The sequence below is a fragment of the Vulpes lagopus genome, chromosome 24, assembly GCF_018345385.1.
Source record: "Vulpes lagopus strain Blue_001 chromosome 24, ASM1834538v1, whole genome shotgun sequence".
NCBI lineage: Eukaryota > Metazoa > Chordata > Mammalia > Carnivora > Canidae > Vulpes > Vulpes lagopus.
The window spans coordinates 9,630,763-9,641,358 of NC_054847.1; the positions used below are offsets into that span (position 1 = coordinate 9,630,763).

Here is a 10,596-nt window from a genome sequence, read left to right on the forward strand (position 1 = left end):
GAGTCTACCTTCTCGAAGGGGGCAGCATACTGCTGAACATCCTCTACCCACCAGAAGTGCAGGTGTCCTTCTTCCCTCATTACTAGGACTCCCTTCCCAACAGGACTGCAGCCATGCTCTGGAAGGATTCATTCCCATCCACCCGAGCCCACCCAGGCCCAGGAGAACACCTGCCAACAATTCAAGACCCTCTACCTCTTCCAAGAACGTTCCTCTACCTTTCAGCTTCCTGTGAGACTCGGGTGTGCCCTGGGGACACCATATTTTAAATAGATGCCATCTTCCTCTCTAGCCATGTGCCTCAGGGCCAGGAAGAAAGAAGTACCCTTTCTCCCCCAACCATCACTTCCAGTAGAGGACCTCCTTCAGAAAAATAATTTCCTTTCTCTCACAAAAAGCCTGGATCTTGGGCAACCCAGGTGGCTCAGCAGTTTAGCGCCTGCCTTCAGCCCGGGGCATGATCCTGGAGTCCCGGGATCGAGTCCCACGTTGGGCTCCCTGCATGGAGCCTGCTTCTCCCTCTGCCTGTGTCTCTGTCTCTCTCTCTGTCTCTGTCTATCATGAAAAAATAAATAAAATCTTAAAAAAAAGAAAAAGCCTGGATCTTCAAGGTGTGAGCAATTTGCTTTCCTGCACCTTGCTGGCCTCACGTCATCTCTGGACCTCACCACTTCCCTCACATATTGGTGGTATTTGCTTCCAGTTCATAGGCTTCCTTTCCACTTCATCTCCTGTCATCCTCCTCAGGACTCCTACGTTCATATGGACAACCTGTCACAGAGCTCAGCCTCTCCCAAGTCCTTGACCTCTTCTCTGAAAATTATTTCCCCTATTCTACATAACACAGTTGTGCTGCTGCCCCACACTTTATCACCATCAGAAACAGCTGTCTCCTCCAGGTCACCAGCCTCGGTCTCCTTCCTTCTAGCTCCTCCTTCCTTCTAGCTTGCTTATTCCCACCAACAGTATCACTACCACAGTTCTCTGCCTGCGGGTCACTTCCAAGCACTGGCCTCCAGAACCTTCTCTCTGCATGAACTCCCTCCTTCTGCAGCTCAGATCTCACAGTATGAAAGCCCTCTGGCTGACAACAGTCCCCGCCTTACCCCTTTCATTCCCTTCCAGCCCCAGCATCTGGCAAGCCAACTTGCTGGAGAGGTAAAGAGAATCTTGCAGCTGTGAAGCCTCACATTAAATGCATTTATGATCCCAAACCAGGAATGGGCATTCACTCTACACTGCCTAGATATTTTACTGTGATCTCCCCTACACCATCCCAATGCTCCCTCTCGACAGATTATCTTGCCTCTTTTTTCCTAAACACAAGCCATCAGGGACAAACTCCCTCAGGGCTTCTCCACCAAATCCACAAATCTCCCGGCATCCATGCCCACCTCCTCCTGTCTCTCTCTACAAGGACAGCACCCTCCTGCTCTTAGCAAAGACCAAGCACTCCACACAGGCTCTGGACTCCATGTGCCCCTACCCCCATGCCCAGGAACATCGTTTCTGCCATTATCCCCTTTTTCCTGCATCACTAATCTGTCTTTACCTCCATTGAGGATCATCCCCAACAGCAGACACTCCACTTAATCTTCATCCTAAACACACACCCCTTTGATCGCCATATGTCCCTCTAGCTAGTGACATGATTTTCCTGTAGCCCTGGTTATCTATACCAATGCTTCTCAAACTTTAATTACTGGGGAATCTTGTTAAAATGTGTATTCTGATCCAGTAGGTCTAGGGTGGAGCCCAAGAGTCAGCACTGCCAACCAACTCCCAGACGACTATTCTGGCCCAAGGACCCCATTCTTCATAACAAGCCCCCCTCCCCTTTCCTTACTGCTTCATTTACAAAGTCCTTTCTAGTGTGGCTCCTTCCCCCAGCACAACTTCCTGAAACTGGGCTGGTCAGGATTACCAATAAACTCCAATAACAACTGTCCTCTTCATCCTCTCCCGTGCCCTTCCCCTTTTACAGCGGAGCTTGTAACACCTGGGAGAGAACGCTGCCTGGAAAGGGGAAGGCCCATGGTAGGTCAGTTCAAACAGCCCTCTTGGCATCTCCCTCCAGGTACTGTCCCTCCAGGTACCGTCCCTCCTGCCTCTAAAGCACCACACTCTCCCACGGGGCTTGCTGCTTCTCTGGCAGTGCTCTGGCAGCATTGTTGGCTGGGTCTTCCTCCTCTACCTGGCTTCTAAATGTCATCAGTCCTCCTCAGAGTTGGGTCTTACATCCTTTGCGTGTTTGGATGAGTGACCTCATCCATTCCAGAGCTCTACAAGCAGCTTCCAAACCTTTAGAACGCAGCCCAGACCGTTCTCCTGACCTCCAGACCCCTCTCCCTCCACCCTCCTGTACCTGTGTGGGTGTCCTGTGAGAATCTCAAACCCAACATTCCCAAAGAGAATTCTTGATTCTTCCTTCTCCACTTCAAATCTGCTCCTTCTCCACTATTCCCCACCTAGGAGTTACTCAAGTATCTAGTTGTATCCAAGTTTTAACTAAAGCCAAAAACCTGGGAGTTATCTTTGCTTCCCCTTGCCTCTCCCCCAACTCAGTTCGTGACCAATTCTGGTTTCAGATCCAACTGCTTCTTCCATCTCTGCCACTTCCTAGGCCTGGACACCAACCACTGAGCAGCCACGACTTCCTAAATGACTCATCATGGCTCCTCTTCAATCTATTTCCCATATAGTCTTTACTGCAAATTTTCCAAAAATACAAATAAAAGTGAGTGTAAAGCCCTCCAATGGCGTACCATGAATAAAATCCAAACCCGCTATCCACCATGGCCTACAAGACCCTACACAAACTTTTCCTTCCCCAGCCAGCTTTGCCTTCTTTCAGTTCCATGAATATGCCATGTGCTTTCCTACCTGGTCTCCCTTCTACATGCTCTACTCTCTTCTTGCATTGCCTTTAGGAAGCCCTGAAGCAAGAGAAAGCAAGCAAGTACAGTCAAGTAACTGAAGGAGACCCTTGAGGCTGCCTGGAGCAGAAAGAAAGACACAGAGTCTGCTTGATGAGATTATGTTAGAAAGGAAAGGGCCAGATCATCTAAAACCCTGTACACCCACCAGTTTAGGGATTTTAGACTCTCTATTGAGGGCACTGGAAATCCACTGCAGTGCTTCGAGCAAATGGGTGACATAATTAGACCTGCACATTGAGAAGCTCACTCTCGTGAGACTGTGGAAAAAATAGAAGGGCCTGGAGCAGATGTGAGAGAGATGCCAGAGACAGTGGTGGCCTAAGAGGATGACAGCAGATCTGAAGAAAATGGCTAGATATTGGAACTATTTAGGGGGATGCGACACTGAAGTACATACTTGCTCCTTCAGATGGCCAAAATCTAGTTCTCGTATATATTTGGTCTGCATCCAGTCTCTCTCACAGATCCCCAGACCCTTGGAATTTCCTGCCCGCTAAAGCCAATGGGAGCATCTTTTGTTCTAACATATGGACTCTTTTTATAGGAACTGGTCCTCAGTTCCTATAAAGCTTCAGAGTCACAAAGGTGAAATGCGTGTCTTATTATTCATAATAAAGCTTTTCCACCACAAGTGGGCTTGTGCTAATGAGGTGACCTTTAGGCCACCTGAGAATGGGTGCTGGTTCCCAGAGGAATCAAGCTGGAACAGGGGGTTAGAACCTTCGATCCCACCCCCTGACCTCAGAGGTTGACTCAATCACCAATGGCAATGATTTCATCAATCACGTCTATGTAAGGAATCCTCCATAAAAACCCAAAAGGAGGTTCGGAGAGATTCCAGGATGGGGAATCAGAATAATTCCATGTACCAAATGGTGGGCCCCCAGCTCCATGAGGACAGAAGCTCCTTTGTTCAAGACCTCACCCTATGTATCTCTTCATGTGACTGTTGGTTCAAATCCTTTAATATCCCTTGTAATAAAGCAGTCACCTACTGAGGAAATGGGCTTCCTGAGTTCTGTGAGGCACTCTAGCACATTAGCCGAACCCAAACAAGGGGTAATGAAAACCTCTGATTTACAGTGAGTCAGTCAGAAGCTCGGGTAACAATTTGGACTTGCAACGGACATCTGAAGTGGGGTGTGGTCTTGTGGGACCGGGACCATAATGTGTGGAATCTGACATTGTCTCCAGGTAGATAGTGCCAGAACTAAGTTGAGATGTAGACACCCAGGGGGGCACCTAGGTGGCTCAGTGATTGAACATCTGCCTTGGGTTCAGAGTGTGATCCCAGGGTCCTGGGATCAAGTTCCACATCAGGCTTCCCGCAGACAGCCTGCTTCTCCCTCTGCCTACATCTCTGCCTCTCTCTGTCTCTCTCTCATGAATAAATAAATAAAATCTTTAAAGAAAAAAAAAGAAAGAAAGAAATGTAGACACCCAGCTGGTGCCAGAGAATTGCATGGTGGTGCAGGAGAAACCACACACACGCTCCTCCACCTTGGAAAGGGGTACAGAACCCCCTTAGGCATGAAAAAATGGAAGAACTTAATGGATAAGCACCTATCATTTTTAGATTTTAAAAAAGCTTAACTTGCAAGTATGTGTAAAGATACCCCCCTGAAAAAATCCACTAAGAATAGGATCAGCTAAAAAAAAAAAAAAAAAAAAAAAGAATAGGATCAGCTAATCCACACTATGACTGTCCAGCAATCCTTTCCTGTTTTTACAGCCAGAGTGGGGGGGAAGGGAAGGAGAGGGGCGATCGGAGAGGTGGGATGAAAGAAAAGGAAGATACTAACTCATAAATTAGGGCAGCAATTGGGAAAAGAGCCAAAAACAGGGCGAAAGGAGACACGAGCTGTGCTGAGTGTCCAGTCCGCCCGGTGATGACTCCAGCAACCTTCAATTTGGCTGGGATGAACAAAAGCTATTTTTACCAGCCTTCACTTTCTGAAGTTACAATTTAACATGATTTATGAACGCTCCCGTTATCAATACGCTTCATTCAAAGGATATCTGTTATACAAAAATACTACAATCACAGATGTTTCAGAGATAAGAAGGGAACATAGAGGTCGTTTAATCAGGCTGCAGGCTCAGGACGCCCCTTCTCTCCAGCTGCAGACGCTTCAGGAAGATTTCACCTAGAAGCTAAAAGAGTAAAGCCCTTCTATCCAGGTGGATAATTAAAAGTATTAGGTTTTCAAAAGAGAAATGCAATAGTGCTGGCCAAATAAATACTGTACAAAGATCTAAAATAATTGGGGTGGAGGGGCAAGGTTTAGGTTCTCTAAGATTTTTTTAAGCTACTTTGCCAATGAGTTTTACACAAAAAGGGGTGCTTGGGTGGCCCAGTGGGTTAAGCATCTGCCTTCAGCTCAGGTCATGATCCCAAGGTCCTTGGATTGAGCCCTGTGTCTGGCTCTCTGCTCAGTGGTGAGTCTGCTTCTCCCTCTCCCTCTGTGGACCTCTCTCTCTCTCTCTCCCAAGTAAATAAATAAAATCTTTTTAAAAAATACACAGATGATTAATGACTAATTTTAAGCTGTTCATCAAGGAGTTCATTTTGGCAGTAATTTTTTCTACCAATTTGTTTTAGGGTTAAAAAAAACCCTCAGCTGTTCCATTTGGTTTAGGGATCAGTAAGATTTAAATTTCTAATTTACAAAGCTACTGCATATTTGGCTAATTAATTCTTTCTAGCATCTGACAATGAAGAACCAGAAGAAGGAACATAAAGTTAAAAGTCTAATATTAAAAGTTTCTAAATTGGTAAAACTCCAGCTGTATTTTATTCTTCTGGAGTACATACTTTAATAAGCATAGGAAACAAAGATTTTTCTCAATAATGTCCAGTCTAAACCTTCAAATTTAGTAGCCTCTGACAACATCAAAGGTCCTCAAGCTCCCCCTGTGCAGTCCCCTCCCACACTGTACCACCTTTGGTCTATGTGCCAATAGAAGGGATGGTGTGTCCTTTCCAACATTAGATGCAAAGATAGCACACTGTCCATCTCTCTCTCCCTCTCTCAGATCACTTGCTCTGGAGAGAAACTTAGTTGCCATGTTGTGAAGAGTCCTAGGGAGAGAGGCCCAAGCAGTGGAGCACTGAAGCTTCCAGCCACAGCCATGTGAGTGAACCATCTCAGAAGCAGATTCTCCAACCCCAGTCAAGCCTTCAGCTGACAACAACCTCAGAAGAGATCCTGAGCCAGAAGCACCTGCCAAGCAGCTCCCAGATTCCTGAACTTCAGAAACTGTAGGAGATAATAAATGTCTGTTCCTTTGGGCTGTTATGTTTGGGGTAACATAGTATACGGCAGAAAATTCATTCAGGACAAACTATAGAGGTAGCCAGCTACACAGGACCATACTGTACTTCCTTCAACTCATGCCATATGCTAAAATTATGTATGTAGGTAGTTTGACATGTTTCATCTGGATCAGACCTCATTTGAAGTTTTCTATGTCAAGTCCCAATCTCATGAGCTTAGAGTATACTGTATCTAAATTGCCCACAAAACCCTGGCAAAAGCAACAATGGCAATACATTAGCAATTATCAATTAATAGCACCATTTCCTGCATTTATATTCCAATTTTTTCAGAAAGCACAAACTCTCCAAAGATTCATGGACGCCCACAATGACACACAGAGAACACTCACAGAAATTATGAGCAGTTCCTTTTTTTTTTTTTTTTTTTTTTTAGAGTAACATAACCTTGCAATACCTTCCCCCTTTGACTTCCCACGGCCACAGTCTTTTCATCTTTCTTCTCACTCTCACCCATCCAAAAGCTTACACGCCCTCTCACCTCCTGGCCCTTCTCCTTTTTGAAACCTTTAAGGATATGTACACATATACGCCCATGTTTATATTCCTAAGTAACCAAAAAACTGAGAAGCTAAAGGAGCCAGTTCATGGTCAAATCGCCAAGGCCAGATATGTATCTGGTATTGCTTAGATCAGTGGGTCTGTGGCAAGCGGATAGCTGATGCTCAATAAATGTTGATCTCCCTCCTGTTCCTTACCCACCTCCTCCATGATCAGGAAAGAGCTCCACTTTCTCTGGGACTCGGGTCTCTCTGATTCAGACTTAAAAACACATGTTCATTTAAAAAAATAATCTCAAGACTCTTGCATATATATCTTACAGCAGGGGTTGTTTGTTTAGAAGTAACTGGAGTCAAGGAAAAGTGGGACTCTTGTCTATCATCTTGAGACAAACTATGCTGGGGACATTAGAGGAGTTCACCAAGATCTCTCCCAACACTGTCGTTATACTGTCTCCAAATTTAGCTTTCAGAAAAGGTCTCCACCGATGTTTCCACCTTCCATAAATTCCAAGAGTGGAGAGGAATTTGGTAACTAAATGCAAAGAGGCATTGTAGGATTGGGCGATGTGGCACAATGCATTACCTCAACTCCCTGGTTTACAGATTTCCAGAGTCTTGAGCCATCTCCAGCCAAGGCAAGAACCTTCCAGAATTAAGGCAAGAATTCAGGACATTTTCTTCTACTTGCACCTGCCACCGACACCTGTCTAGATTCCATTCAACGTTCTAATTCTTGTCTTCCCACCTACGTGTCTTGGTCCCATATTCACAAAGTCCTGGGAAAGTTTCTAGCACTGGAGAGATCTTGTGGAGATCTCAGCTCCCCCACTGTTTCCAGTGGGAAATACCATGAATCGAAAAGGAAGGAAAGACTTGCATTCGGTCAGAAGAAAGCAGACTAGGGGACAGGACTAAAACCACACACAAAGAATGTGTATCCCTGCCTTATTCCTACCCCCACCCCCATCCCACCCTCGCTACCACAAAGAAAACTTCAAACATTCCGAATTTCACGTAATCCTAACAGGGAGAGAAAACTTGCCACCTTTTTACTGCTGTGGACTCTCCAGCACAGCCAGGTGAAAAGTCATGCTCAAGACCCCTCCATTAGCAGTGCTGCAAAACCAGTATCGAACCTAAGCCTCACACTCTGATATCCTTTTCTTCCCAATATTCAACGCCACCACCATAGTCACTCCATTTCTGAGAACTTCCATGTTCCACCTCTATTGCCCCATGTTTAAGAAACATGGCACCTGGGTGGCGCTGTGGTTGAGTGTCTGCCTTTGGTTCAGGTGGTGATCCTGGGGTCCTGGGGTCGAGCCCCGCATCATGCTCCCTACAGGGAGCCTGCTTCTCCCTCTGCCTGTGTCTCTGTGTCTCTCATGAATGATACTCAGCTGAGTCTCTTCCAGGGGCAACTGGAAGCAGTCTGCCAGCCACAAGAACTCCCCCCCCCCCCCAAAGACTCACCTGATAACAATATCAAAGCTCCAACGTTTCCAATACTCATCTGTAAGTTAGCACAGAGAGGACATTGCTCAAACAAGCAGTCTGGGCACAGCTATCTCTGCCACTGGCAGTTCTGAACCAACCGCGACCCCCATAACCTGACATGCCCACCAGTGGGCAAGAACAGTGGAAGCCCAGGCCGAACAGCTCGAGTCCGCGGTGCCTCCTAGTAGAAGCCACACTCAGGGCCAGCCCCTACCAGAAGGGAGCTGAAGGGTGGGGGACGGAAGGGGGGGGGGGCAAGGAAACAACTTGAGGCTTACTTGCAAGGCAGGACCAAGAACAAACAGACCGAACAACTTTTGGAACACGGCCCCGGGTCAGTCCAAGTTCTTAAGGCACTAATAAGTTTTGCAACACAATTCTAGCTCTTACCCTGCCCAGAGCAGCAACGAAAGCACTAAGGAAGTGGACCATCCTCGGGCCGGAGGCCCGAAAGGGCAGGAAGTGGAAGCCGAGGCCATTTGTGGGAAAAGGGAAGGAGCGGCGAAAAGGGAGAGGCTGGGGCGCCGCCCGGGTTTCCTCAGCCCGGGCCGGGCCGGGAGGCCGGGAGGCAGGGAGGCTGGGAGGCTTTCTCCATCGGACCTGCCGGGCAGAACCGGGCCGAGAGCCCCGCGTCGCCCTCCGCCGTCCCCGCAGCCCGCGCGCAGACCGCGGTGCAGGAGGCCCCCGAGCGCGGGGCGGCCACCCCACTTCCCCGGCCCGCGCCCCACCCCGCCCGCCGCGGGCACCCCTACCTGGGACCGTCCCGCGCCGCCTCGGCCGTCCGCACCGGTCCCGCCGCTCTTAAACCTGCCCCGCCCTCCCCTTCGCCTCCTCGCGGGGCCGGACCCCAGCAGTCCCCCGCCGATTTGTCATGGAGCAGCCCCGGCTCGCGGCCCCACCCCCGAGCGCGCCCCCGCCGTCGCCTAGGCAACCCCGCCTCCCGGGCGCGCGCGCTTCCCTTCCGCTCCCGCCCTCCCGCGGGCCACGCCCCCCGGGAGCCCACCAGCCAATCCAAAGTGGGGCTGGGAGGCTGGGGCGGAGACTCGGCCAGTGAGAAGCCGCCTCGGGCGGGGGGCGGGGCTCGGGCTCGGCAGGCCGCCCCGCCCACCCCGCTCCCCCTCCCTCCCGCGGCCGGGTGGCTGCGCGTGACCGCTGCTGCAGCCGGGGGGCGCGGGCCTGGGGGCTCGGGCGTGCGCGGGTGGAGGGCGCTCCGCGGGGGTTTGGGTCAGGGCGAGGCCCAGCCAGGGGATGCAAAAGGGAGCCGCAGGCTGATAGAGAAAAGCCAAAATGACGACGCGGCGCGGGAGGGTCTCAGGGCCCGGCACCTGCGGGTGCCTGCGGCAGCGGACCTGCGCCTGGCCCAGCGACATCCCGTGAGCTGGCACGGGGCTACTCGGCCAGTGCCAGGCAGTAACCTGGTCCAGATCACATACAAGGGGGAGAACCCTAACCCCAGTTCCTTGAGGCAGGAAGTGCAGGAGGCAGGCTCGCGGGCAGGTTGGTCTCCCACAGCCTGCCCCGGTCATTGACCTCCAAATCCAGGGAGGTCATTGTAATTCTCTATCCAAATAGGGCTTCACCTCGGGTTGACGTTCCTAACCATCCGGCCCTCCCCAGCGCTGACTCCTCTCCACTACCACCACCACCTGCACCACCGGCTCCCCTCCACCCCCAGCCCCTCACCCCCGCAGGGTTTGTGGTCCCTCTGGCCCTTACACAAAACTCACGGCAGGTCACACCGTATCTCATTTGTTTAAATGCCCGCCTCTGTAATCTCTGGGGATGGAAACTCTCTTGTTCAAGTTGATATCCGCAGCAGCTAGCTAATTCTTTCCTTGTTAATAATTACACGTTAGGATACATGTGTATTACATGAGAGGTTTTGTGCCTTGATTAGATTGTTATGTAAAAGCAGCCAACAGATCCAGGCCGGCCACCAAGGGCTGTATCAAAAGGCACAGAAGAGGGGCACCTGGGTGGCTTAGGTCCTGACACCCCAGTCCTGGGATGGAGTCCCGCATCAGGCCCCTCATGGGGAGCCTGCTTCTCCCTCTGCCTATGTCTCTGCCTCTCTCTCTGTGTCTGTCATGAATAAATTTTAAAAATTTTTAAAAGAGGTAAAAAAAAAAAAAAGCACAAAAGCTATACCTTAGTCTTCAATAGAAGGCTTAATCAAAACAAACAAACAAAAAAACAAAAAAACACAAACCATGTGACTGGAAGAGTATCCTACTGTTAGACTATCTTCAATTCTCTCTTTTATCTTTCTCATTCACATTAAAGATTTCTTGCATGCTAAGTATATGACGGAAATGCTGCT

The 10,596-nt window shown here is 49.4% G+C and overlaps 1 protein-coding gene across 2 annotated transcripts in view; it reads right to left on the minus strand.

Annotated features, from left to right (window-relative positions):
* The window catches only part of RALB (RAS like proto-oncogene B), a 48,047-nt gene extending 38,867 nt beyond the window's left edge, over nucleotides 1–9,180 (minus strand). The window contains exons 1-2 of one of the 2 annotated variants that reach the window (XM_041739767.1): nucleotides 9,029–9,142; nucleotides 8,253–8,292 (exon numbers count right to left, since the gene is read on the minus strand). The gene's annotated coding sequence lies outside the window, so the exon portion shown is untranslated. Of the gene's footprint in view, nucleotides 1–8,252; nucleotides 8,293–9,028 lie in introns of both variants that reach the window. The other variant, XM_041739766.1, reaches the window with a different exon arrangement.
* Nucleotides 9,181–10,596: the final 1,416 nt, after the last annotated feature.